The sequence below is a fragment of the Mesoplodon densirostris genome, chromosome X (genome assembly GCF_025265405.1).
Source record: "Mesoplodon densirostris isolate mMesDen1 chromosome X, mMesDen1 primary haplotype, whole genome shotgun sequence".
In the NCBI taxonomy this organism is placed as follows: domain Eukaryota; kingdom Metazoa; phylum Chordata; class Mammalia; order Artiodactyla; family Ziphiidae; genus Mesoplodon; species Mesoplodon densirostris.
This window is the reverse complement of record NC_082681.1, coordinates 12,001,349-12,029,055: the sequence shown is the minus strand read 5'-3', so window position 1 is coordinate 12,029,055 and position 27,707 is coordinate 12,001,349. Positions and strand designations below refer to the sequence as shown.

General features: G+C 40.1%; 1 pseudogene; it reads left to right on the top strand.

The window, feature by feature from the left end:
* Positions 1-336: 336 nt before the first annotated feature.
* On the top strand, positions 337-4,899 carry LOC132481480 (ubiquitin-ribosomal protein eS31 fusion protein-like; annotated as a pseudogene).
* The last annotated feature ends 22,808 nt before the right edge of the window (positions 4,900-27,707 follow it).

The window sequence follows — 27,707 nt, the reverse complement described above, 5'->3', positions numbered from 1 at the left end:
TCATGGCTATACTAACCTGATCTATCTCCCCCACAGATGCTCAACATTTTGAGGGTGGAGCCAATGTCTAACTGAATTGCTCCCAAGTGTGCTAAGCTAATATCAGTTGATGAGGTCAGTTGGTATGAAACTGGTATATTAGGGCTTTAGTAGAGGGGACAGTAGAAGTAGGAGGAGAGGTGGTCAGAGAGACTGGCATAAGCTTGACCATCTAAGTTTAGATTTTATTTTACTGGCAATGGGAAGATAGTAGAGGAACGGCAAGTCTGACTTCTATTTTATAAGAGCCACACTCTCCTGAAGTACATAAATCAAAATTCAGAGGGTGGAAGAAACATGACCAGTTATCAGACGATTGTAACAGTCCAGGAGAGAGCTAACGATGGTTTACATGTTTTGGTAGAGGGGGCTGTGGAAGAAGTGGACATGTGTGAGATGGAGTCAACACAGTTTGCTGATGGACTGTATACAGGGGTGAGAGCAAGGAGTCAAGAACGATCCCGGGCTTCCCTGATGGCTCAGTGGATAAGAATCCACCTGCCAATGCAGGGGACACAGGTTCGAGCCCTGGTCCGGGAAGATCCCACATGCCGCAGAGCAACTAAGCCCGTGTGCCACAACTACTGAGCCTGCACTCTAGAGCCCACAAGCCACAACTACTGAAGCCCGCATGCCTAGAAACTGTGCTCCACAACTACTGAGCCTGCGCTCTAGAGCCCACAAGCCACACTACTGAAGCCCGCACGCCTAGAACCTGTGCTCCACAACAAGATAAGCCACTGCAATGAGAAGCCCGTGCACCGCAACAAAGAGCAGCCCCCGCTTACCGCAACTAGAGAAAGCCCGTGAACAGCAACGAAGACCCAATGCAGGAAAAATAAAATAAATAAAATAAATTTATTAAAAAATACTTTAAAAAACAAAAAAGAGGGCTTCCCTGGTGGCGCAGTGGTTGAGAATCTGCTTGCTAATGCAGGGGACACGGGTTCGAGCCCTGGTCTGGGAGGATCCCACATGCTGCAGAGCAACTAGGCCTGTGAGCCACAACTACTGAGCCTGCGTGTCTGGAGCCTGTGCTCCGCAACAAGAGAGGCCGCCATAGTGAGAGGCCCGCGCAACGCGATGAAGAGTGGCCCCCGCTTGCCACAACTAGAGAAAGCCCTCACACAGAAACGAAGACCCAACACAGCAAAAATAAATAAATTAGTTAATAAACTCCTACCCCCAACATCTTCTTAAAAAAAAAAAAAAAAAAGAATGATCCCAAGTTTTGCAGCCTGGGCAACCGGGTGAATGATGACACTGTCCGCTGAGACAGGGAACATCCTGAGCACCTCTCCCTCCTGTGAAGGACTGTGTTTCACTCACCTTCTTCTCCCCACTGCTTATCACAGTGCCTGATAGACAAGTAGCACCTGACAAATGCAAGTTGCAGAAGTGGTCTGCTAGATTTCCCATAGCAAAAATCATCCATAACATTTGAAATGTTTCCTGTGATCCTTTGGGCTTTAACTGAACTGAAACACAGATTCACTGTTTACTACAACGTTGTAAGAATGTGGGTTTTCCATTCTGTGGGCTTAAACTCTAGATGGCTGAAGGCCAAACACGATTCTGTCTCCATACACGCATAACAAGGCCATGCATCACACTCCTCTAGCGAAGTGCCTACTCAGGACCTAGGAAATCCTGAACAATGATAAACTACTCCAAGTGATGGTCTGAGGCTGCCAGAATGAGATATTCATGTGGGATTAGTCAAGGAGTGTAAGCTTACTGAGGACAAAGCCTGTGAGGGACTTAACTCCGTACACATTAGAGGACCTTGCACATATTAGGCCAGACTGTATGTCTAACACTGCTATATAATCTTCATACATCTAGTTTAGTACAAAAATAAGTATGTGTAGAAAGGGGATGAAATTAACCATGATAAATTGTAAACAAAGACTCACCTACAAAGAACTTTAAGAGTAAATTATGGTATCTTCTAGTGTCATCTACTGCTTACTTCTTGAGATACAGAATGAGTCTAGGTGATCTCTTTCACCGTTTTAATGATATGCATCCTTAAGGTTAAAATATAAGAAGCTTTTTCAGTACAGCCATTATCTTGGCACCCACTCAGGGTAACAAAATTTCTTACACATTGGGTATAGGGCAGGATTCCTAGACCTCATCACTACTGACATTGGGGTTGGGTAATTCTTCATTGCAGGGGGCTGCCCCGTGCACTGTAGAATGTTTAGCAGCATCCCTGGATTCTACCTACTACATGCTAGTAGCAACCTCACTCCAACTGTGATATCCAAAAATGTCTCCAGACATTGCCAAATGTTCCCTAGGGGGCAAAACCATCCCAATTGAGAACCTCTAGTACAGGGAAAATGAATTAATATTGATACATTCATTTATTCATTCTTTAAACTATTTGAATGCCTACCAAGAAGTAAGCAAGCCTCTGGGAATACACTGGGGGATGAAACAGATATGGCCTCTGCCGAAATGGAGCTTCCAGCAGAAAAGAGAAAGAGGCAACCAACAAGTACACAAATACATGCCTGCAATAAGTTTTTTTTTTTTTTTTTTACAGTAGGTCCTTGTTGTTTATCTATTTTAAATATAGCAGTGTGTACATGTCAATCCCAAACTCCCAATCTATCCCTCCCCCTGCACCCTGCCTTCCCCCGGGCCATAACCTTAAGTTTGCTCTGTAAGTCTCTGAGTCTGTTTTGTAAGTTCATTTGTATCATTTTTTTTAAGATTCCACATATAAGCGATATCACATGATATTTATCTTTCTCTGTCTGACTTACTTCACTTAGTATGATAATCTCCAGGTCCATCCATGTTGCTGCAAATGGCATTATTTCATTCATGCCTGCAATAAGTTTTATGAAAGAAAAGAAAAGGGTGTCCTGGACAGGATAGTGAGGGAGGGCATCTATGAAGAGGTGGCATTTAAACTGTGACCTGAAGAACGAGGAGAAGCCGGCCAGGGAAGAGTGGGAAGAGGAGTGTCTGAGTCCGAGAGAACAGCATGTGTGAAGCCCTTGCTATGACCCAGACAGTGTGCTGGTCCCACTCCACGCACGTGTCGTTTAGGAAGGGTGCCCTAGGTCCTGGCTGCCCACAGCAATCCCACGTGCACCTGTGGCCCTCTGATTATTCAGATGATGAATTAGACTGCCACCTTACATTCAAATATTACAACATTTGAAGGGGATTTGGTTCCTCTCTCTATGCTACACATAGGCTTGCCTCAGAGATATTGCAAGTTTGTTCTAGACCACTGCCATAAAGCGAATATGGCAATACAGCAAGTCATGTGAATTCTTTGGTTTCTCTGTGCATATAAAAGTTATGTTTACACTGTACTGTAGTCTACTAAGTGTGCAATATCTTTCTGTCTAAAAAAATGATGTTTGTACCTTAATTTAAAAATACTTTATTGCTAAAAAATGCTAACCATCATCTAAGCCTTCAGAGAGTTGTAATCTTTTTGCCTCGATGTTCGTGGCTGCTGACTGATCAGGGTGATGGTTGCTGAAGGCTGGGGTGGCCGTGGCACTTTCTTAAAATAAGACAACAATGAAGTTTGCTGCACTGATTGACTCTTCCCTTCACAAATGATTTCTCTGTAGCATGCAATGCTGTCTGATAGCATTTGACCCACAGTGGAACTTCTTTAAAAACTGGAGTCAATCCTCTCAAACCCTGCTGCTTTATCAACTAAGGTGATGTTATATTCTAAATCTTTGTTGTCATTTCAACAATCTTCACAGCATCTTCACCACAAGTAGATTCCATCTCAAGACACTTTCTTTGCTCATCCATAAGAAGCAACTCCTCTCCATTAAGGTTTTATCATGAGATTGCAGCAATCCAGTCACATCTTCACGCTCCACTTCTAATTCTAGTTCTCTTGCTATTTCCACCACAAATGCAATAACTTCCTCCACTGAGGTCTTGAACCCCACAGAGTCATCCATGAGGGTTGGAACCAACTTCTTCCACACCCCTGTGATTGTTGATATTTTGACCCCTTCACATGAATCACAGATGTGATTCCTTCCTTTCCAGAAGGTTTTCAATTTACTTTGCCCAGATCCATCAGAGAATCACTATCTATGGGCAGCTATAGCCTTAGGAAATGTATTCCTTAAATAGTAAAACTTGAATGTTGAAATGACTCCTTGATCCATGGGCTGCAGAATGGATGTTGTGTTAGCAGGCAGGAAAACAACCTGAATCTCCTTGTACATCTCCATCACAGCTCTTGGGTGACCAGGTGCTTTGTCAGTGAGCAGTAATGTTTTGAAATGATTCTTTTTTTCAGAGCAGTAAGTGGGCTTAAGATATTTAGTAGCCTGTGGGCCGGTGCAGCACCCTTTCTTTTGGATCAGCCATCTGCAGTGGCACCGCTGCCAGTTTGCAGATTTTCGTGAAGACCCTGACAGGAAGACCATCACTCTCGAGGTCGAACCCTTGGATACAATAGAAAATGTAAAGGCCAAGATCCAGGACAAGGAAGGAATTTCCCCTGACCAGCAAAGACTGATCCTTGCTGGCAAGCAACTGGAAGATGGATGTACTTTGTTTGACTACAACATTCAAAAGGAGTCCACGCTTCATATTGTGTTGAGACTTCATGGTGGTGCTAAGAAAAGGAAGAAGTCTTACACCACTCCCAAGAAGAACAAGCATATGAGAAAGAAGGTTAAGCTGGCTGTCCTGAAATACTATAAGGTGGATGAGAATGGCAAAATCAGTTGCCTTCGTCGGGAGTGCCCTTCAGATGACTATGGTGCTGGAGATTTTATGGCCAGCCACTTTGACAGACATTACTGTGGCAAATGTTGTCTGACCGATTCTTTCAACAAACCAGAACACAAGTAACTGTATATTGGTTAATAAAAGACATGAACTAATGGAAAAAAATATTTAGTAAACCATGTTGTCAACAGATGTACTGTCATCCAGGCTTTGTTGTTCCATTTATAGAGCCCAGGCAGAGTATATTTAGTATAATTCTTAAGGGCCCTAGGAGTTTCAGAATGGTAATTGAACATTGGCTTCAACTGAAAGTCACCAGCTACATTGACCCCTAACAGGAGAGTCAGCCTGTCCTTTGAAGCTTTGAAACTAGGCATTGACTTCTCCTATCTAGCTATGAAAGTCCTACATGGCATCTTCTTCCAACAGAAGGCTGTTTCATCTATATTGAAATTCTGTTATTTAGTGTAGTCACCTTCATTAATGATCTTAGCTAGATCTTCTGGATAACTTGCTGCAGCTTCTATATCAGCACTTGCTGCTTCACCTTGCACTTTTATGTTATATATATGGCTTCTTTCCTTAAACCTCATGAACCAAACTCTGCTAGTTTCAAACTTTTCTTCTTCTGAAGCTTCTTCACCGCTCTCAACCTTCACAGAATTGAAGAGTTAGGGCCTTGCTCTAGATTAGGCTTTGGATTAAAGGAATGTTGTGGCTGCTTTGACCTTTTATCCAGACCATTAAAACTTTCTCCAGATCAGCAATAAGGCTGTTTCACTTTCTTATCTTTTGCGTGTTCACTGGAGTAGCATTTTTATTTTCCTTCAAGAACTTCTCCTTTACACTTGCAACTTGGTTAACTGTTTGGTGCAAGAGGCCTAGCTTGTGGCCAGTCTTGGATTTCAACATACCTTCTTCACTAAGCTTAATCATTTCTAGCTTTTGATTTAAAGTGAGAGATGTGTGACTCTTCCTTTCACACTTAGAGCTCATTGTAGGATTACTTATTGGCCTAATTTCAATACTGTTGTGTCTCAGGGAATAGGGAGGCCTGAGGGGAGGGAGAGAGTCGAGGAAATGGCCAGTGGGTGGAGCACTCAGAACACACACAACATTTATCGGTTAACTTCCCTGTCTTATATGGGCACAGTTTGTGGCCCTAAAATAATGACAACACTAACATCACAGATCACTAATCACACATCACCATAACATATATAATAATAATGAAAAAGTTGGAAATACTGCAAGGATTACCAAAATGTGACAGGGACATGAAGTGAGCAAATGCCATTGGAAAAACGGCGCCAACAGACTTCCTGGACACAGGGCTGCCACAAACCCTCAACTTGTTAAAAAAAAGAAAAAAGGTATCTGCAAAGTGCAGTAAAGTGAAGCACAATAAAACGAGGTCTGCCAGTATAAGAAAGTTGAGCCCCATCTAGGTTAAGTAATTTGTACAAGTTTAAAAGTTAATAAGTGACAAAACCAGGGTATAAAATTTGTGTCCCACCTGACTCCAAAGTCAATGCTTTTTAACTACTCTGCTTTAATGTCTCCCATAGGGAGGGGAAGGATGAAATAAGATAGAAGTACTAAGCAGATATGAGATAGTAAAAGTGGAAGTGATAATGTGAAACACAATAAATATTTGAAGAAATGATATGCTTTGCAATGAGATTAAAGCTGGAATTGGGATCATTGGAACCTGATGGCATGATGGCTCCAACAGGACCTGCAATCAAGTGTTCTTAGAAGATCAGAAGCAACTTCCTCACCAAAGTGGTTCTGGAGGACTATTCACAAAGCACGTGGTTGATGGTGGCATCAGCGTACAATAAAAGGAATGCTGCACAGAAGTCAGTTACAAAGGTTCAATTTTTGGCTAAGACACTTGCTAGACAGGGACCTGAAGTGAATTTCAACCACTGAGATTATTTCCTCATCTCCGTAATAGATATACGGGCACAAATCCTACCTAAATCAAGGTTCGTCAAGAGACTCAAATAAGGTAATGCCTGTGAATGTGCTGTGTAAACTAGAAAGCACAATTTACCATCCTAGTAAAAGCAGGCTTTTAAATATAGATATAGCCAATATTTTATTTTTTTATTTTAATTTTTTAATTTAATTTTTTATTGAAGTATAGTTGATGTACAATATTATATGTTACAGGTATATAGTAGAGTAATTCACAATTTTTAAGAATTATGCTCCATTTATAGTTATTATAAAGTATTGGCTATGTTCCCTGTATTGTACAATATATCCTTGTAGTTTATTTTTTTGGGGGGGTGCGCTGCATGGCTTGTGGGATCTTAGTTCCCTGACCAGGGATTAAAGCCGGGCCCTCAGCAGTGAAAGTACAGAGTCCTAACCACTGGACCGCCATGGAATTCCCTCCTTGTAGTTTAATTAATTAATTAATTAATTAATTAATTTTATATATTTTTTTTTTTTTGCTGTACACAGGACTCTCACTGTTGTGGCCTCTCCCATTGCGGAGCACAGGCTCCGGACACGCAGGCTCAGTGGCCATGGCTCATGGGCCTAGCTGCCCTGTGGCATGTGGGATCTTCCCAGACCGGGGCACAAACCCGTATCCCCTGCATTGGCAGGTGGACTCTCAACCACTGCGCCACCATGGAAGCCCCCTTGTAGTTTATTTTATACCTAATAGTTTGTACTTCTTAATCCCCTACCCCTATCTTGCCTGTCCTCCCTTCCCTCTCCCTACTGGTAACCAGTAGTTTGTTCTCTATATCTGTGAGTCTGCTTCTTTTTTCTTATAGTCACTAGTTTGTTGTATTCTTTAGATTTCACATATAAGTGTTAACATACAGTATTTGTCTTTCTCTGTCTGACTTATTTTACTTTGTGTAATGCTCTCCAAGTTCATCCATGTTGCTGCAAATGGCAAAATTTCATTCTTTTTTATGGTGGAGTAGTATTCCATTGTATATACATATACCACACCTTCTTTATCTATTCATCTGTTGATGGACACTTAGGTTGCTTCCACATCTTGGCAATTGTAAATAATGCTGCTATGAACACTGGGGTGCATGTATCTTTTTGAATTACTGTTTTTGTTTTTTTCAGATATATACCCAGGAGTGGAATTGCTGGGTCATATGGTAGAAGGAAATAAAAGGAATCCAAATTAGAAAGGAAGAAGTAAAACTGTCATTATTTGCAAGTCACATGATACTATACATAGAAAATAAAGATGCCACCAGAAAACTACTAGAGCTCATCAATAAATCTGATAAAATTGCAGGATACAAAATTAATATACAGAAATCTATTGCATTTCTATACACTAATAATGAACTATCAGAAAGCGAATTAAGGAAACAATCCTATTTACCAACACCTCAAAAAGAATGAAATACCTAGGAGTAAACCTAATTAAGGAGGCAAAATAATTGTTCCCTCAAAACTATAAGATGCTGATGAAAGAAATTGAAGATGACACAAACAGATGGAAAGATATACCATGTTCTTGGATTGGAAGAATCAATATTGTTAAAATGACCATACTACCCAAGGCAATCTACAGATTCAATGCAATTCCTTCAAAATACCAATGACATTTTTCACAGAACTAGAAAAATTTAAAAATTTGTATGGAAACACAAAAGCCCCTGACTAGCCAAAAGAATCTTGAGAAAGAAGAACAGAGCTGGAGGAATCATGCTCCCTGACTTCAGACTATACTATAAAGCTAAGGTAATCAAAACAGCATGGTACTGGAATAAAAACAGACACATATAGCAATGGCACAGAATAGAAAGCCCAGAAATAAACCCACACACTTACAGTCAATTAATCTATGACACAGGAGGCAAGACTATACAATGGAGAAAAGAGTGTCTTCAATAAGTGGAGCTGGGTAAACTGGATAGCTACATATAAAGGAATGAAACTAGAACATTCTCTAAAACCAGATACAAAAATAAACTCAAAATGGATTAAAGACCTAATGTAAGACCAGAAACCATAAAGCTCCTGGAAAAAAATATAAGTAGAACACTCTTTGACATAAATCATAGCAATATTTTCTTGGATCAGTCTCTTAAAGCAAAGGAAATAAAAGCAAAAATAAACACATGGGACCTAATTAAACTTAAAAGCTTTCATGCAGCAAAGGAAACCATAAACAAAATGTAAAAACAACCTACTGAATGGGAGAAAATATTTGCAAATGATATGGCCAATAAGGGGTTAATATCCAAAATATATAAACAGCTCATACAACTCAACAACAACAACAACAACAAAAAAAAACAACCCAATGAAAAAATGGGCAGATGATCTGAACAGACATTTTTCCAAAGAAGATATACAGACGGCCACCAGGCACATGAAAAGATACTCAGTATCACTAATCACAAGGGAAATGCAAATCAAAAACACAATGAGATATCACTTCACACTTGTCAGAATGGCTATCATCAAAAAGAACACAAATAAATGTTGGCGAGGATGTGGATTAAACGGAACCCTTGTACACTGTTGGTGGGAACGTAAATTGGTGCAGCCACTGTGGAAAACAATAGGAGATTCCTCAAAAAACTAAAAAAAAATAGGTTTTTTGAGCCATTAGCATTGCTGCTTAGGTATTCAGTCAACTTCTTTATTTTTTCAATACACTGAATTCTTCAGAAGATCTGAAGATCCCTGGTGGTGCAGTGGTTAAGAATCCGCCTGCCAATGCAGGGGACACGGGTTCGAGCCCTGGTCTAGGAAGATCCCACATGCTGTGGAGCAACTAAGACTGTGTGTCACAACTACTGAGCCTGCACTCTAGAGCCCACGAGCCACAACTACTGAGCCTGCGAGCCACAACTACTGAAGCCTGTGTGCCTAGAGCCCATGCTCCACAACAAGAGAACCCACCGCAACGAGAAGCTCGCTCACCACAACAAACAGTAACCCCTGCTCGCCACAACTAGAGAAAGCCCACATGCAGAAACAAAGACACAACACAGCCAAAAATTAAAAAAAAATAAATAAATCTATTAAAAAAATGCACGTTCTCCTGGGAAGAAATATAGATGTGACATTTTCTCATGTCTTGGTTGAACTGTCTGGTCAGATACACTGGTCTGGTTGTAGCTGGATGTAGCAGCTTGATGGATCTGTATGCCACTACATCAATGTTACCCATTCCACGATGGCCTTCACGAGCTCACCCACAGAGAATTTACTGTATAGCTCTCATAGTTGCTTCTAGTTGGGGAAAAGACTAAACAAAAGAAAAAGAGAAAGTATAGCACTCTGTTCTAGGCAGAAATTACCAAATATCAAGTTGGAACTGCAGTGGTACTTTTTTTGTTTTGCTTTGTTTTTGCGGTACGCGGGCCTCTCACTGTTGTGGCTTCTCCTGTTGCGGAGCACAGGCTCCGAATGCAAAGGCTCAGCAGCCATGGCTCATGGGCCTAGGTGCTCCACGGCATGTGGGTTCTTCCCGGACCGGGGCGTGAACCCGCGTCCCCTGGCAGGCGGACGCTCAACCACTGCTCCACCAGGGAAGCCCTGCAGTGGTACTTTTTCATATCCATCTGTGCTTGTCTGCTTGTACAATCAACATTTATTGTCTGGGATTTCAAGCAGTTAAAAAAAATATTTCTAGAAATACAGTGCCCCTTTGACCTTTAATCAACCTTTCAATTGTCATTTACTATAACTGAAAAATGTTGGAAAATGCCTATTCTTTTTTTTCACAGTGAGTCATAGAGGGGCTGTACATTTTTGTTTTTACAGTAGAACAGGAATAAAATTTCTCAACTTATTTGGAAGGGGGTTTTAAGTGACTATCTAAAGTAGCTTCCATGGTGTCTTTTTAAGCTAATATTTTTTATCAAGTTTATTAAGATATAATTCACATACCATAAAGTTAACTCCTTTAAAGTGTACATTTTCAGTGGCTTTTAATATACTCACGGAGTTGTGCAACCATCACCAGTACTCAACGTTAGAACATTTTAATCACCCCAAACAGAAATTTCATACGTATTAACAGTCACTGTCCGGTTCCCAATCCCCTCTCCTCCCTCTCCCAACAGCAACCACTAATCTACTTTCTGTCTGCATAGATTTGCCTATTTTGGACATTTCATACAAATAGAATCATATGACATGTGGCCTTTTGTATCTGGCTTCTTTCATTTAGCATCATGTTGTCAAGGGTCATCCACATTGTAGCATGAATCAGTACTTCATTCCTTTTTTATAATTTTATTTTCGGCTGCCTTGGGTCCTTGTTGCTGCATGTGGGCTTCTCTCTAGTTGCGGCAAGCGGGGGCCAACCCTCACTGCGGTGCACGGGCCTCCCACTACAGTGGCCTCCCCTGCTGCGGAGCACAGGCTCCAGGCGCGCAGGCTCAGTAGTTGTGGCTCGCCGGCTCTAGAGCACAGGCTCAGTAGTTGTGGTGCACGGGCTTAGTTGCTCCACGGCATGTGGGATCCTCCCAGACCAGGGCCCCAACCCGTGTCCCCCTGCACTGGCAGGCGGACTCCCAACCACTGCACCACCAGGGAAGCCCTTCATTCCTTTTTATAGTCATAATGTTCCACTGCGGACATACCATACTTGCTTATCCATTTATCAGCTGATGGAAATTGGAGCTGTTTCTACTTTTTGGCTGTTATGAATCACACTTCAATGAACATTCATGTACAAGTTTCTGTGTAGACATCTGATTCCATTTCTCTGAGCTATGTACCTAGGAGTGGAATTGCTGGTTTCCCCCAAAAGTTTAAACAATGGTAATTTAAACAGTTATTGTAGAGATGGGTTATTAAGATAAAATAATTGGAATTCTTCTTATAAAACCACTGTAGGCAGGCAAGAATTTGTATTAGAAAGATTTAATTTAAAGGTTAAAAAGATTGACAGACTATTTCTCAGATTTAATAGCTTGTAATTAAGCTGCTATCAACTTTAACATTTCAAAAGCTATTTTCTTCTTGTAACTGGTCATTATAAGTTAGGTTTCTTTCTGCCTGTTTTAGCACTGCTATTACTATTTATGAATTTCATTACTGTCAAATTATAAATTATACTAAGAAGGATTGCTATGTCAGGTCATAACCCTTAGGCCATTTATATGTTTAATTTACAAGGTTTAAAATAGCTGTATTGTTATATTTGTGAATAATTAAATGAGCTAATACTGTGACAGAAAGTATAAAAACAGATGAACATAAAATGTGCTTGCTATTTCATTCATTCACTAGGAATAAGGAATATAGATATTTTTATAAAAATCACAGAACACTTTCCTGGCTTTAGTTTGAAAATGCAAGCACTAGTTTTTAGAAGTATTTTCTTAAATATATCATTAAGTACATTTACTGCAATTGAAGTGATTTACGCTCTAAAATAATTGCATGTCAGTCTCGATTAGGGCAGAAGTAATCATCAGGAGAGGCTGAAGTTCGGGGACTAAAAGTGGAGGTTTCAATCAGCCCACTGCAATCAGCCAGCTCCTGACAATGTCCGCAGGACATCCTTAGGAGCTAATTAGGCCTCCAGCTACATCCTCTAGAATCTACACTCTCCATAGTCAATTGTAGGGATGGGGACTTTCAGAACAGACCATGTGATGAAGAGAACTTTTTAATGTTATAATTAACATATGGGTTTAGTCACATCTCCACTTAGTCACATCTCTGTGGAAAAGACCGTTGCTAGAGATGAAATATCCTTGCCCTTATACAAGGCCAAGGCCTCCACTTGTGCCCTAGATCTCATCCCTTCTTACCTACTAAAGGACATAACTCCAGCAACTCCCTACAACTACGCTTGCATTTTTCCCTTTCTACTCCACTGTCCCCACCAGCACACAAACATACTGTCATTTCTCTGATATTACAGAACAAACCACACAAACTTCCTTAGACCTTAATCCTCCTGTCAGCTATCTCCTCATTTTTATGGTTCCATTTGCAGTAAAACACTGGGAAACAGTTCTCTACACATCCTGCCTCTAATTCATCTCCTGATTTGTCCTCTTAAACCAACTATGATCAAGCTTTCACCTCTACCTCCACCAAATTTGATCTTGCCTTGATCAGAAATGACCTTCACGTTATAAACCCCAGGGTCAATTTTCAACTGTCATCCTAGTCGACCTATAGACAACATTGAATATGAGAGACATTCCCTCCCTTTTCTTTTCTTTTTTTTTTTGGATCGAACCCGGGCCCCCAGCAGTGAAAGCGTGGAGTCCTAACCACTGGACCACCAGGGAATTTCCCCCCATCCTTTTTCTTTTCTTTTTTATTTTTTATTAGTTTCTGCTTTATAACAAAGTGAATCAGTCATACATATACATCTGTTCCCACATCCCTTCCCTCATGCATCTCCCTCCCTCCCACCCTCCCCATCCCACCCCTCCAGGTGGTCACAAAGCACCGAGCTGATCTCCCTGTGCTCTGCGGCTGCTTCCCACTATCTCCCTCCCTTACGTTTGGTAGTGTATATATGTCCATGCCTCTCTTTCCCTTTGTCACAGCTTACCCTTCCCCCTCCCCATATCCTCAAGTCCATTCTCAAGTAGGTCTGTGTCTTTATTCCCGTTTTACCCCTAGGTTCTTCATGACATTTTTTTAAAAATTCCATATATATGTGTTAGCATACAGTATTTGTCTTTCTCTTTCTGACTTACTTCACTCTGTATGACAGACTCTAGGTCTATCCACCTCATTACAAATAGCTCAGTTTCGTTTCTTTTTATGGCTGAGCAATATTCCATTGTATATATGTGCCACATCTTCTTTATCCATTCATCCGATGATGGACACTTAGGTTGTTTCCAGCTCTGGGCAATTGTGAATAGAGCTGCAATGAATATTTTGGTACATGTCTCTTTTTGAATTATGGTTTTCTCAGGGTATATGCCTAGTAGTGGGATTGCTGGGTCATATGGTAGTTCTATTTGTAGTTTTTTAAGGAACCTCCATACTGTTCTCCATAGTGGCTGTACCAATTCACATTCCCACCAGCAGTGCAAGAGTGTAGGAACCTGCTTTGATTCATCTTTTTCCTCCATCAGCAAATACAAGCAGTTTATCTTCAAAATACATCCAGAACTAGCTACTTCTCACCACCTCCACCACTGCTATCAGAGCCCAGTCCAGCATCATCTCTTACCCGGGTGACTGGTCTCCTTGCTTTCACTCTAGCTCCACAGTCTATTGACACTTGTGTCAGATTGATACTTTTATCTCTCAAATCAAAACATGTCATCTCCACATTCTTAACTATTCTAAGTGGATGCCCACTACACTTGGAGTAAAATCCAAACTCACCATGAGCCATTCAACCCAACAGATCAAAGCATAACAGGGACTTAGGACTAAATATCTAGAGATCCTTCTTTTATTTTAATGCAGAATGAAGTCAGCTCTACCCAAAAGGAAAGTATAGCCTGCCCTGTGAATGGTAAGGTCATCACTAAAAATCTCTCAGACAGACACAAAAATGCAAAGCATTTGATCACTGCATTTGAGTAAGTAATGTTTGTGACAAGAAAAAAAAATTGAAAAGAATAGCAATCAAAAGAAATGTAATTGGATTAGATTTACCCATTGAAAAATAGGGACTATCACAACAGATTAAAATAACACAACATAGGAAAACAGTATGGAGGTTTCTCAAAAAACTAGACATAGAATCACTATTTCACCCAGCAATTCCACTCCTGGGTATATATTCCCCCAAAAAAAACACCCCCAAAAACACTAATTCAAAAAGATACATGCATCCCAATGTTCATAGCAGCATTATTGACAATTGCCAAGATATGGAAGCAACCTAAGTGTCCATCAACAGATGAATGGATAAACAAGATGTGGCATATATATATGTGTGTGTATACACACACACACACACACACACACATATATATATAGTGGAATACTACTCAGCCATAAAGAAGAAAGAAAATTTGCCATTTGCAAAAACATGCATGGACCTGGAGGGCATTATGCTAAGTAAAAAAGTCAGACAAACAAAGACAAATACTGTATGTTACCACTTACATGTGGAATCTAAAAAATACAACACACTAGTGAATATAACAAAAAGGAAATAGATTCAGAGATATAGAGAACAAACTAACTCCCAAAGGGGAGAGGGAAGTGGGGGAGGGCAATATAGGAGTAGGAGAGTAAGAGGTACCAACTCTTATGTATAAAATAAGCTACAAGGATATATTGTACAAAACAGGGAATATAGCCAATATTGTATAATAACTATAAATGAAGTATAACCTTTAAAAATTGTGAATCACTATATTGTATACCTGTAAGTTACATAATATTGTACATCAACTATACTTCAATAAAAGATAATTTAAAAAAATAACACAATGGGAGAGGAACCAAGATGGTGGAGTAGAGGACGTGCTCTCACCCCCTCTTGCGAGAACACCAGAATCACAACTAACTGCTGGACAATCATTGACAGGAAGACACTAGAACTCACCAAAAAAGATACCCCATATCCAAAGACAAAGGAGAAGCCACACTAAGATGGTAGGAAGGGTGCAATCACAGTAAAATCAAATCCCATAACTGGTGGGTGGGTGACTCACAGACTTGAGAACACTTATACCACAGAAGTCCACCCACTGGACTGAAGGTTCTGAGCCCCACATCAGGCTTCCCAACCTGGGGGTCCGGCAACAGGAGGAGGAATTCTTAGAGAATCAGACTTTGAAGCCTAGTGGGAATTGATTACAGGACTTTGGCAGGACTGGGGAAAACAGAGACTCCACTCTTGGAGGGCACACACAAAGTAGTGTGTGCATCTGGACCCAGGGGAAGGAGCAGTGATGCCAGGGGAGACTGAACCAGACCTACCTGCTAGTGTTGGAGGGGCTCCTGCAGAGGCGGGGGGTGGCTGTGGCTCACCTATAGGGACAAGGACACTGGCAGCAGAAGTTCTGGGAAGTACTCCTTGGTGTGAGCCCTCCCAGAGTCTGCCATTAGTCCCAGCAAAGAGCCCAGTTATGCTCCAGTGTTGGGTTACCTCAGACCAAACAACCAACAGGGAGGGAACCCAGCCCCACCCATCAGCAGTCAAGTGGATTAAAGTTTTACTGAGCTCTGCCCACCAGAGCAACAGTCAGCTCTACCCACCACCAGTCCCTCCCATCAAGCTGCTTAGATAACCTCATCCACCAGAGGGCAGACAGCAGAAGCAAGAAGAACTACAATCCTGCAGCCTGTGGAACAAAAACCACATTCACAGAAGGAAAGACAAGATGAAAAGGCAGAGGGCTATGTACCAGATGAAGGAACAAGATAAAACCACAGAAAAACAACTAAATGAAGTGGAGATAGGAAACCTTCCAGAAAAAGAATTCAGAATAATGATAGTGAAGACAATCTAGGACCTTGGAAAAAGAATGGAGGCAAAGATCGAGAAGATGCAAGAAATGTTTAACAAAGACCTAGAAGAATTAAAGAACAAACAAACAGAGATGAACAATACAATAACTGAAATGAAAACTACACTAGAAGGAATCAATAGCAGAATAACTGAGGCAGAAGAACGGATAAGTGACCTGGAAGACAGAATGGTGGAATTCACTGCTGAGGAACAGAATAAAGAAAAAAGAATGAAAATAAATCAAGACAGCCTAAGAGACCTCTGAGTCAACATTAAACACAACAACATTCGCATTATAGGGGTCCCAGAAGGAGAAGAGAGAGGGAAAGGACCAGAGGAAATATTTGAAGAGATTATAGTTGAAAACTTCCCTAACATGGGAAAGGAAATAGCCACCCAAGTCCAGGAAGTGCAGTGAGTCCCATACAGGATAAACCCAAGGAGAAACACGCCGAGACACATAGTAATCAAATTGGCAAAACTTAAAGACAAAGAAAAATTATTGAAAGCAGTAAGGGAAAAATGAAAAATAACATACAAGGGAACTCCCATAAGGTTAACAGCTGATTTCTCAGCAGAAACTCTACAAGCCAGAAGGGAGTGGCATGATATACTTAAAGTGATGAAAGGGAAGAACCTACAACCAAGATTACTCTAACCAGCAAGGATCTCATTCAGATTTGATGGAGAAATCAAAAGCTTTACAGACAAGCAAAGGCTAAGAGAATTCAGCATCACCAAACCAGTTCTACAACAAATGCTAAAGGAACTTCTCTAAGTGGGAAAAACAAGAGAAGAAAAAGACCTACAAAAACAAACCCAAAACAATTAAGAAAATGGTCACAGGAACATACATATCAATAATTACCTTAAATGTGAATGGATTAAAAGCTCCAACCAAAAGACACAGGTTTGCTGAATGGATACAAAAACAAGACCCATATATATACTGTCTACAAGAGACCCACTTCAGACCTAGGGACACATACAGACTGAAAGTGAGGGGATGGAAAAAGATATTCCATGCAAATGGAAATCAAAAGAAAGCTGGAGTAGCTATACTTATATCAGATAAAATAGACTTTAAAATAAAGAAAGGTACAAGAGACAAGGAAGGACACTACATAATGACCAAGGGATCAATCCAAGAAGAAGATATAACAATTATAAATATATATGCACCCAACATAGGAGCACCTCAATACATACGGCAACTGCTAACAGCTATAAAAGAGGAAATTGATAGTAACACAATAATAGTGGGCGACTTTAGCACCTCACTTACACTAATGGACAGATCATCCAAAATGAAAATAAATAAGGAAACAGAAGCTTTAAATGACACAATAGACCAGATAGATTTAATTGATATTTATAGGACATTCCATCCAAAAACAGCAGATTACACTTTCTTCTCAAGTGCACACAGAACACTCTCCAGGATAGAGCACATCTTGGGTCATAAATCAAGCCTCGGTAAATTTAAGAAAATTGAAATCATATCAAGCATCTTTTCTGACCACAATGCTATGAGATTAGAAATGAATTACAGGGAAAATAACGTGAAAAACACAAACACATGGAGGCTAAACAATACGTTACTGAATAACCAAGAGATCACTGAAGAAATCAAAAAATACTCAGAGACAAATGACAATGAAAACATGACGATCCAAAACCTATGGGATGCAGCAAAAGCAGTTCTAAGAGGGAAGTTTATAGCTATACAAGCCTACCTCAAGAAACAAGAAAAATCTCAAGTAAACAATCTAACCTTACACCTAAAGGAACTAGAGAAAGAAGAACAAACAGAGCCCAAAGTTAGCAGAAGGAAAGAAATCATAAAGATCAGAGCAGAAATATATGAAATAGAAACAAAGAAAACAATAGCAAGAATCAATAAAACTAAAAGCTGGTCCTTTGAGAAGATAAACAAAATTGATAAACCATTAGCCAGACTCATCAAGAGGTTGTTTGCTTTTTGTATTTGGTTTGTATTAGAAATCTATGACTATTCCCACTGCCACCCTTAAGTAAAATAAACCACCCTTAATAAAATAAAATAAATCTCATAAGTAAAAAAAAAAAAAAAAAAAATCAGGTGAAGACTGGGAGTGAGTGAAAGTATAGATGAAACAAGAATGGTAGAATGTCGATAATTGTTGAAGCTAGGAGATGGATATACCAGGGCTCATTATATTATTCTGTTTACTTTGTATATGCTTGAAAATCCCAAACTTAGAAGCTGAAAAACTAAAATCAAACTGTTTTGTGTAATAAGCTTCCAATTCCTTTGTGTAAAAGTTTATCGCTTCTTTTGTTTTACAGTGCTAATTATAAGAGCATTTGTGTCGTGTGAAGGCTGCATTATGAATTGCACACTAAGTCATCTTAGCAACCCTGATTATAACTGGGAACACAAAAATCTGGTTGTGGGAGGTGGGCAGTGAGAAAAATATTCCAGGAGTAAATTTTAACCTGTCATTATGTAAAAATTGGTGAGAGCCATCCAGTTCTTAAGGAAAGTGGGACAGCAAGTATGACACAAACATGGCTCAAAGATATTTCCTGTCAAGCCAGTTGATTTTTCTCTTCTTCTACCAGATGGAAGCCCAGCAGAGACCATGGTGATCTGGATATTTAGACAGTGCCTCCTACTTTTTGTAATAGCTCTTGTTTCTTCCCTCAAAGGCTCTAAAGGTAGGAATTTGGGGGTGGGAATATGAGGTGGAAATTAAGTAAAAGAGTAAAGGAATTTGGAAAGTGGACACAGAGGTTAATTTCCATAATCCTATCACTCAAGGATCTAATTTATCATGTGGAAGTACATATGTCTTCTCACAGATGCCAGTGAACTTCCTGCCAGAACAGAAGCAAGAACCCTCTAGTAAGAATGTGTGGAATAACATGGAGATATCAAAAAGCATAAGATATATTCTGGGACTATTAATAGTCCAGATGGCCCAGATGCATGAAGCATGAGTAGGGAAATAACCGTTAATAAGTCTAAACAGCATAGGGAGACTTGTACTTACTATTAGGCACCCATTATCTCATTAGGAGAAAAATCATCCCAAAAGTTTAAGAATGAGGTTTTGGTTAATAGATTTTGATGTAAAAAAGCATACTTTTCTTCTCTCTTGCAAAATGAATTACGTAAACCCAGTCCAGTCATATAATATTGGGAGTTATCTTTTTCATAGAATAATAACAATAATACCAAATATAAAAGTAGAAGCAACTTGCATTTGCATGGCACTTTAGATGTGTCAAATAGTAATGGTAACATTTATGGACTGCATATTATATGCTAGGGACTGTGCTAGGTATGTCAGAAGACTGAACTCATTTGATCCTCACAGCAACGAAAGCCCCATTTTATGGATGAAGAATCTGAGACACAGAGAGGTTAAGTAAACAGCATCATGCAGCTAGTGAGTGGCAGAGCTAGGATTTGAACCCAGGCAGTCTAGCTCCGAGCCTGTGCTGCATTATGCTGTCTTTCAAAGCTGACACGGTCTATTAGTTCTGTGGCTGCTGAAAAAATTATCACAAACTTAATGACTTAAAACAACACAGATTTATTACCTTACGGTTCCGAAGGTCAGAAGTACTAAAATCAAGGCGTCAGCAGGGCTACATTCCTTTCTGGAGGCTCTAGGGAAGAACACGTTCCCTTGCCTTTTCCAGCTTCTAGAGGCTGCCCACATTCCTTGGCTTGTGGCCCACTTCATCCATCTTCAAAACCAGCATCTCTCTGACCCTTCTTCTGTTGTTACATCTCTTTCTTTGATCACAGCCAGGCAAGGTTTTCCACTTTTGAGGACGCCTGTGAGAAGATTGGATCCACCTGGATAATCCAGGATAATCTCCTGCCCTCAAGGCTCCTAAGCTTAATCACGTCTGCAAGCCTCCTTTGCCAGGTATGGTTGTCACAAACTCCAAAGATTGGGACATGGACATCTTCTGGGGACCATTATTCTGCCTACAACACATGGTTTCTTCAAAGGTTTTTCACTTACATTGACTGATTTGATATCAACTATATGTGAAAGTATGTATATTAACCCCATTTTCCATACAGAAAGACTATGTTTTGCCCCAAGGTCATAGAGCTAGCATTAGGGCCCTCTACAAATGGATCTCAAACTACCTTTCTAGTCTCATTTCATACAACTTCCCTCTACCTAATCTCTAGTCACAGTGAACTTTATTTTCCCCTCAAAAATGTCACACCCTTTGCAATTCAGTATTTGGATGTCTTGTCATACCCTCTGGGAGGGAGTCCCCACCATCTTGACTTGGCAAACTTTTACTCATCTTGTCATGTCCCACTTAGTGTTCTCTGCCAGGTGTTCCCACATCACCCAAGCAGTTAGTGGCAGGATTCTCACTGCCTTTGTCATACTCTTGCTATACACTAGCCACACATCATAACATATGTGAACACATGGCGTTAGGATGCAAATGATTCTAACTGCCTGATTTTGATGCAGATGCTACTAGGATTGACATCAGGAGACTAAAATGAGGATAACACACACACCCGTCCATAGAGAACCTGAGAACCTGTTGCATAACTCCTAGACTCCTCAGCCAGACCAGAGTTATAAAATGGGGCCAGAGAAGAGAAAGCTTCTATGAGGAGAGTAGTGAAAAGTTTCTTTAGAGGGAGTGGTAGCCGGGCTGTGAGTCCCCAACCTGGGGACGAAACTCCAAGTGCACCTTTGTGTTTTTTTTTTTTTTTTTTGCGGTACGCGGGCCTCTCACTGTTGTGGCCTTTCCCATTGCGGAGCACAGGCTCCAGACGTGCAGGCTCAGCAACCAAGGCTCACGGGCCTAGCCGCTCTACGGCATGTGGGATCTTCCCAGACCGGGGCACGAACCCGTGTCCCCTGCATCGGCAGGCGGACTCTCAACCACTGCGCCACCAGGGAAGCCCCCAAGTGCACCTTTGGACAGTGTTTCCTTTAGTTGAGAGAGAGAGAGAGAGAGATGGCCCGTGCCTGACTCATGCCTGAGAAAGTTAAAGCCAACATTCATCCTGGGGACTGACTCCTGCCTGGGACTCCAGGGGGCAAGAAAGTGCCTGACTCCTCTTTGATGGTAAAGCCAGAGATTGCACTGGGATTGGCTAGCACTTTTAGGGGTTGTCAAAGCAAGGGGATTTTCCCCATGAAGCACATGAAGTTCACCTGGTGAAACCTTATCATGACGTTGTCTTGAACCCTATCCAATACGGTTACCTGAGAGGTGAGAACACCATAGCGGAAAGAGGCTAGATGACCAGGACCTGAAAAGTAACAGTGGTAGTTTGTTAGAATAATGGCCCCCAATGCATCACATCTGTCACCTTTCTCCTTTACAGTGTGACTCTACTACTCTTTCCATGATGAGGTGGAGTACATTTCCCCACCCCTTGAATCTAAGTAGCCTTTTAATTTTTTGGACCAATAATTGCAGCAGAAATGATATCATGAGACTTCTAAGGCTAGGCCTTGAGAGAACTTGCATCTCCTACTTTATCTTTCTTGGAACGCCTGTGTCATCAAGTAAAGAAGCCTACTGGAGGATGACAGATGGGTCATGTAAGCCCAGCCAAGAGTCAGCATCAAAGTGCCAGTCATACAAATGAGGCCATCAAAACTAGCCCCCCAGCTGACCTGTCAACTGACTGCAAACATGGGTGAGTGAGCCCAGCTGACATCACTTAAAATCGAATTGCCCAGCTGAGCCCAACCCAAACAGCCAGCCACAAACTGTGAGAAAATAAATGGTTTTTGCTGTAAGCCACTAAGTTTTGGGGTGGTCTGTGTTAATAGATAACTGATGCAAGCAACCATTTGAACTAGAGGTGCATCTGCTGGTGTAAGAAGAACTGTAAAAGAGGGGCTCAGCAGGAAACCTCCAAATAGCCCACAAAAGCACCCCCCAAGCTAATACCAATTTTAACCTTCTATACCAGACTCATCCAATAACACCAGCTTTTGCCATCTGCCATGCCTGGACAGCCAAGAGTATCATTACAGATTTATCTTCTTCCTGCCTCTATCTCCCTTCCCACTTCTACAGCAGTGTCTTAGTCTGTTCCAACTGCTATAACAAAAATACCAGAGACTGGGTGACTTATAAGCAACAGAAATTTATTCCTCACAGTTCTGGAGGCTAGAAGTCCAAGATCAGGGTGCTAGCAAGGTCAGATTCTGTGAGGGCCCTCTTCTGGGTTGCAGATGGCCATTGTCTCAAGTGTCCTCACATGGTGGAGAGGACAAGCGAGCTCTCTGGGGTTCCTTTTTTTTTTTTTTTTTTTGCGGTATGCGGGCCTCTCACTGCTGTGGCCTCTCCTGCCGCAGAGCACAGGCTCCGGACGTGTAGGCTCAGCAGCCATGGCTCACGGGCCCAGCCGCTCCGCGGCATGTGGGATCTTCCCGGACTGGGGCACGAACCTGTGTCCCCTGCATCGGCAGGCAGACTCTCAACCACTGCACCACCAGGGAAGCCCTTTGGGGTTTCTTTTATAAAGCACTGATCCCATTCATGAGGGCTCCACCTCATGACCTAATCACCTCCCAAAGGTCCCCATCTCCTAACACCATCACATTGGGGGGTTAGGATTTCAACATATGAATTTTGGGGGCAAACAGTCAACCAGCATCAGCAAAATTTTAGTTTATTAAGAGTCTCAATTCAGCATTTAGAATAGACAAACCTGGGTTAAAAAACAAAAGCCAAAAAAACCCAAACCCAAAACCAAAAAAACCCCAATTCCCAACCCTCAACTTGGACGTGCTTTAGCTGGAAGCCTGCAGTGGGAAAGAGGAACACGCTTCTCTGCTCTTTCACAGTTCACCTACTCTCCTACCTGTTTCTAAGAATAAGAAGAAATGTTCACGGCTTGCTGGAGATTTTATACAAGGTTATGGGAAGTTTAAAGGGCCAGTAGAAGACAAAAATAAAGTCAGTTTAAAAAAAAACAAAAAACAATGTACAGGCTACTTAAAGAGACATGTTACAAGTAAAACAACACAAAGTTTGAAGATAAAGCAAAACTATGAAAAGGAAATACCAAAAAAGCTGCAAAAATATAAATACCAAATGCAAATAATTTATAGAAACAAAGACACAACATAATGATAAAAGGAACAATTCACTAAGAATTAATAGATTCATGCATGTTTATGTCCCTGACAGAATAGCCTAGTTTCCTAAAGATGGCCTGGTCTCTGTTTTCTGATAACATCACGTACTCTCTGTGACTCTCCAGACCTAGAGATCACACAGCTCCTGCCAATCTCTCAACTATTTCACCTTCCCATTTGGTTTCCTGGCATTAATATCACCTGTTAACTAATTCTCTGTATTAAATTTGCTCTTTGTGAAAGACTTCAAGTGATTTCTGTTTTCCTAGTTATACCATGACTGATACAATATATTGTTTTTTGAGCAAAAATAGAACACATACAAATTATGTCATGTCATGTCTCACAAAATGTTCTGGTTCTGTTCCATTTCCTCCCCCTCACCATTCATTCTCTGCTTTTCTCTCCTTTGTTCCATGTCCTAAGTGGTTAACCCCTACAAATTGCATTATCTGGACTCCTTAGACTCTGCCTTCCAGTTAGGTATGGCTAATGGGAGGGTCTACAGGAGACTGGAGAGCACAAAGAAGGAGAGGTCAAGGTAGTTTCCTCTTGCTCCCTCCCTGGCTGGATGGGTGCCATGGTTCTGGCATTAGCAGGGCCCTTCTATAACTTCAGCTTCTGCATCTGCATCTTCATACAGAGCATCCTTGTTTCCATAGCTCTACATCTCACTGGGTTCCCATAATACTGTTTCCTCTCTTTTTTCCTTAAAGCTTGGAGATCGTAATAGTCCTTTCTCACTGTTGACAGTCCCCAGCTGTTGTAACCTCCCCCAACATATTTGTAAATAAATTTTCATCACAATTCCAACTGAGTGTGCCTTCTCTTTCCTAGATCTTGAGTGCTGCTGAAGCTGATACACAAACTGAAACTGATACCTAAAGGAAGCTTTCACAATTTTCAAAAAATTAATATCAGACAGATGAAAATCTCATAAAACAATTAGATTAGAAATCAACAATAAAAGTTAAGTATATATATATATGCAAAAACATACTCCTAAATAACTATTGAGATAAAGGAGAAAGCATAATGCAACTTATGACTAAATGGTAATAAAATTATTATGTATCAAATATTTTATAGTTATATTTGATGGTGTTTTATACAGATACCTTTTAGTTAGTTTTATCTATTTGTCTAATTATTTCTATTTGTCTAAACCATTCTTTCCTGCATCTCAGACCTTTCTTCAGGAGTCTATCTTTCTTCTTCCTGAATAATTTATTTAGAAGTTTCTTCAATGAAGGCCATTTTTAAGTATGTACTCTCAGTTTTGTTTATCTTAAATGTCTTAATTTTTCCCACACTCAAGACAGTTTGGCTAGGTATACATAATTCTATGTTGATGATTATTTTCTTTTAACTTTCTGAGAAATATTCCATATCATTTTCTTGGTAGTTGATTTTGAGTTCATTGTCTTTGGTTCTGTAGGTTCACAACAATGTGAATATTTCTTTTTATATCTCCTGCTGTATATACCTGGTATCTCCTATATTCAAGGATTCTAGACTTTCATCAGTTCTGAAAAATGTTCAGGCCTTATAATCCTCAAAAATTACTCCTCTCTTCTCTTTATCCCATACTTCTTGGTCCTTGATTTGATAACATTAAAATATTTCTCTCATATAACAAAATGACAGCAGGTTAAATCTGCATGATAGGTAGATGGGTATTTCAGTATATTTGAACTATTTGATAATAAAAAAGAATAGCTGCCCATGGCTAAGGATTATCAAGTGCTTAAATGTTTCTGAACTGATGAACATAACACAAGAGCAGAAAATGTAAACAAACTTATTAAAAAGATAAAACCTAAACACTTTTCTTCCAAATCATTACAAGCATTTGAACTACTTCTGAAGACAAATTCAGCTCTATTAAAAAGCTATACACACGGAAACAAATGTTTGCTTTAGATGCTAAGGAAAGATTCCCATGTTTCCCTGGAAAATTCTGGAATATATCTTGATTTTTAGTATTGGAGTCATGGAACACCTAGCAGTAAAGCATTACATCCTAGCTGACAATTTCATCCCCTTGTGGCTTGCCTCTCATACAGGAGGTTTTCATTTAGGTGTTATTGTTCGGCCAGCAGGGGTTGAAACTATACCTCATTCAACTCAACTCTATATTTCCAGTGTCCAACACAGAAGCTGACAGCAAAGAGGCACCTGATAAATGTTTAATGCAGTGCTTCTTAAGCTTTAATGAGCATTAAGAATTCCCTTGGAGAGACGGTTAAAACAGTTTCTTGGATCCCATCACAAGAAATTTGGATTCAGTGGTTCAGGTTGGGGAGCGTGAATTTGTATTTCTAATATGCTCCCAAGTGAAGCCTATGCTGCTGGTCTGAGGACCACACTATGAGTAATACTGGTTTAATGAATGAAAAATGTATGTGAAGATATGTTGATTGGGGAAAACACTGAAATTTACTCATGGTATTATCTGATTCTTTTTTTGAGTGATTTATATAACGAGTATTCTGCTTTTCCTTCTTATGGAGAGGCCCTTAAGGTGATGAAGCTCTCACAATCTTGCTCATGACTGACTTTTCAAGCCACACCAACCTACTCTACTTTCACCTAACTCACATGCACCTCCACACCCAAGTGCCATCATGTATGCTTTTTACCCTCTGTCTTGAAAGTCCTACTTTCAATCAAACCTTCATCCTTCAAGGCTTAGCTCAAACATTTCAAGTCTTTCATAATCCTCCCTCCTCCATCCCAAATTTGAATCACAATTTTTCACCTCTGCTATACCCCCAGAGAACTCATATCTTTGCTACCATCCAAATTATAGTAGGAGTGCTCACTGATGTCCCTGTCCATCCAGTTTTGTGCTTATCCTCCAGTACTGAACCCATCCTCCAATACTGTACACAACATACATCACAGAACCTAGCACAAGGTAGATGGTTAATAAATGCTGGTTGAACTAGAACAAAGAGAAATGGCAATTTCTAGTACATGTTAATTTAGCATTAAAATTCTGATATAGCAAACAGTATTTTCATGGTGATGTCCATGAGACAGTGTGATCCTATGTTCACGTTCATGCCTGCTATACCAGCATCATTATTAAGACATACTGCTTTCACTCTCAAAAGGATCTAGGAGGGTAAATTATATGGTTACTTTATCATTAGCCCAGGTATACTTCTTAAGGTTCATTTATAGCAGGATCTGGCAAAATGTTGCCTCTGGCTTTCATTTTACCCCACTGGTCTCATCATATAGCCAGTCAGATGTCATTTGATACACATCAGATTCAAATGGACAAATTACAAAGTTCATTTTCCCATTTAAAAAACCATTTCTCACTTACCTTCTTAATGTGAAAAAGATGGAGCTTATGAGGAAGAGGTTTCACAAGATCAATCCAAGCAACTATGTGCCACATATCCTTGAACAACTTAGCAGACTTGCAAAATAAAAAGTGCTATTCATGAGAGGGAAAAAAATGGTACCTGACATCCAGAAAGGGATTAAGCCAACCATTCATTTTTAATACAGATTTCTAAAAGCAGACATGAGAATTACTATTTATTTTATCAGCTAAAAAGAGCACCATATGGAAAAATATTAACAAAATATGTGACAAGGCATGGTGTTTGACAACTTTGAAATAATCTATAGTTATGTAATTTTAAATGATAAGCATATTAGCTTGGCTACTAATTGAGTTTTTTTGCACAACAAAATAATGAATAAAGCGGCATAATATAATGTGGCATAATAAAAATAATACATCCTTAGAGTCAAGCAGATTTAGGTTTAAATTTCAGTTTTGCCACTTACTAGCTGTGTGGCCTCTGAGCCCTACTTTCTTCATCTATAAATATAGAATAACAGTACCTAACAAACAGCGTGGCTGAAAAGAATAAATGAGATTATATTTACTTGGAATATAGCACGTAGGAAGTATTCAGTGAATACCTATTATTTTATTGATTTTCAAAAACACAGAGTATTGTACAGATGCACAGAATTAAAACAAAGTTTTAAAATTCATACCAATTTTTTAAAATATAGTAACTTATGGTGTTTTCAATAGTCTCCTAGCTGTTCTTGGTGGGAGACAATGATAATGGAATAATTAAGCTTATTATAATTTCTAGTTTTATTTCACAACAGCCACAACCACCCAGTAAAAATGCAACTTGAAACGTTGATGAATTGTGTTGACTTGAAACAAACAGACTGCCAGACATTTCTCTAACAAAGATAAGTTTATTCGGGGTCAGCAGAGAATGACAATTTGGGGTCTGCAATCATGATAAGCCACATACAAGACCCCACATAGCAACGGAAGGGGAGTACGTTTTTTATTATTATTGAAGTGCAGTTGATTTTCAATGTTGTGTTAATTT